General features: G+C 33.9%; 1 non-coding gene across 1 annotated transcript; it reads left to right on the forward strand.

Annotated features, from left to right (window-relative positions):
* Positions 1-1490: 1490 nt before the first annotated feature.
* Positions 1491-1597, forward strand: LOC121213363 (small nucleolar RNA R71). Its single transcript, XR_005908745.1, has one exon. It is a non-coding gene; the product is annotated as a small nucleolar RNA R71 (small nucleolar RNA).
* The last annotated feature ends 729 nt before the right edge of the window (positions 1598-2326 follow it).

Genomic DNA, 2326 nt, shown 5'->3' on the forward strand with positions numbered 1-2326 from the left:
TCATTTTAGGATTAAATCTCACCCTTGGGCAAAATGACTATTTGCCCCTAACCTTTCATAATATTTACAATTTAGTCCTAAGGCTCATATAATGAAATGCATGTAATTCCTTGGCTACCCAAGCCTAGCCGAATGTTATTCACACTTATAGCAGCCCATGTTTTTCCTTCATTCTATATTTTTCTACCCATTCTCACAACTTTTACAATTTAGTGCTTCAAGCCATTTCCATGAAAAACCACTTAGTAAAAGTTGTTTACCATCCTTTAAACTCTCATATTCCTTCATAAATCAAACTCTCATGTTTCTTCATAAATCATTAAAACACAAACATCTCATGCATGGGTAATTTTCTAAACATGAACCCTAGCATGAGATATGGGTAAAAATAGAAAAAGCATGTTACGAGGATCTCAAAAATACGAAGAACATTAAAAATGGGGCTAGGATTGACTTACTATCAAGCTTGAAATGTTGGAAAACCCTAGCTATGGAGACCCTTAGAATTTCAGCAGCATGGAGAAGAAAATGAGCTGATGTTAGCTTGATTTTTCCCTTTTTATTTAGTTTATTACCAAATGACCAAAAGCCCTTCCTTATTAAACTTCCAAAATTTTCCATGCATGCCCATTTTTGTCCAAAAACTTAGAAATTGGGTAAATTACTCTTTAAGGACCTCTAATTAATATTCCAAAGCAATTTCATACAAATTGCTTCTAGAACCCAAGTTTTACAATTTATTCAAATTGGTCCCTAATTTTCAATTGGACACCTTGAAAATGGAATTTCTTCATGAAACTTTAACACATGCTTAGTCTCATATCCTAGACCTCATAATGATCATAAAATAATTATTTTAACGTCAGATTTGTGGTCCCAAAACTACTATTCTGATTAGACCCTAATTCGAGATGTTACAATGATGAATTTTGTTGCACATTTTTCCACAGCATTGGTTGACTGTATCCAGGTGGTACACCAGCCACATTCTGTCGATTAACATTACTGGCATTTCACATTCCTTGATTACTCCATCTAAAATTTGGATGTTGTTTCCACCTTGGATTGTAGGTGTTGGAGTAGGGATTGTTGTTGCTACAATTAAAATTCCCCATGTAATATGCAGATGCAGGATTGGATGGGCATTCATATAAAACATGACCTTCTCCACAGTATACACATGTTAATTCTACAACTTTCATCTTCTACATTGCCAAAGGTCTTTTCAGAGTTTGAATCATATTTTTAAGGATGATATCTGAGCTGTTAAATATGTGATTGCATCAAGTTTCGTTGCTCCAGCAACTCTTCTACCAGTACCAACTCCGGTAGTGGGGTATTGATAATCATTATTTGCTAGTCTTTACAAAATTTCATATGCTTAATTGTAGGATTTATTAAGCAATGTTCCATTAGCAAATGCATCCACCATCATTCGCGTGTGAGCACTTAATCAATTGTAGAACATTTTCATCTTTGTCCAATGCTAAAAACCATGCATCGGGCATTTTCTAGTTAGCTCCTTGAAACGTTCCCAAGCTTCATATAATGTCTCGTCTTCAAAATGCTTGAACGATGTAATGTCGTTCTTTAGCTTCGCATTCATGTTGGGAGGATTGTACTTAAGAAGAAATCTTTGACACAGTTCATTCCAAGATACCACCATACTTGATTGTAACGCATTCAACCATTATCTGGCACAATCTCATAATGAATAAGGGGACAATTTTAATCTAAGGGCATCATTAGGAACACCTTACTGCCTGAATAAATCACAGACTTCAAGAAAAAGTCTCAAGTGCAATCTGGGATCTTCAGTAGGTAGACCACTAAACTGCCTTACCGTTTGCAACATCTAAAACATTACTACTTTTAATTCAAAGTGTTGAGCTTGAATATGTGGCCTAAAAATTCTTGGATTTAGATCATCTAAAATAGGCATTACATGTTCTCTAATGTGTCTATCTCTGTCATCTATAATTTGAGGAATATCAACATTCCTTTCATTCTAGACTACCTGATCTTCTTTGTTTGGATCATTTCTAATTCTCTCCATTTCAAGATCAAAACATTATTATGTATCCTCTTGAATATTTCTTCTAATACACTAATAAAAACCTGAAAAATCAAATAAAATACTAATTAATTGTTCTAACAAGAATAAAAATAATAATAACAAATCAATTTTTCACTAATGTTGCCGATCCCTGCAACAGGGCCAAAAACTTGTTGCATGTAAAATAATTAATACAATTGTGCAAGTGTACACGTTATTTAAGTAATAAAGTGATACGTAAGTATCGTCTCCACAAGGATCAAAATTTGG

This window comes from Gossypium hirsutum, chromosome A13 (genome assembly GCF_007990345.1).
Source record: "Gossypium hirsutum isolate 1008001.06 chromosome A13, Gossypium_hirsutum_v2.1, whole genome shotgun sequence".
NCBI classification, from domain to species: Eukaryota; Viridiplantae; Streptophyta; class Magnoliopsida; order Malvales; family Malvaceae; genus Gossypium; species Gossypium hirsutum.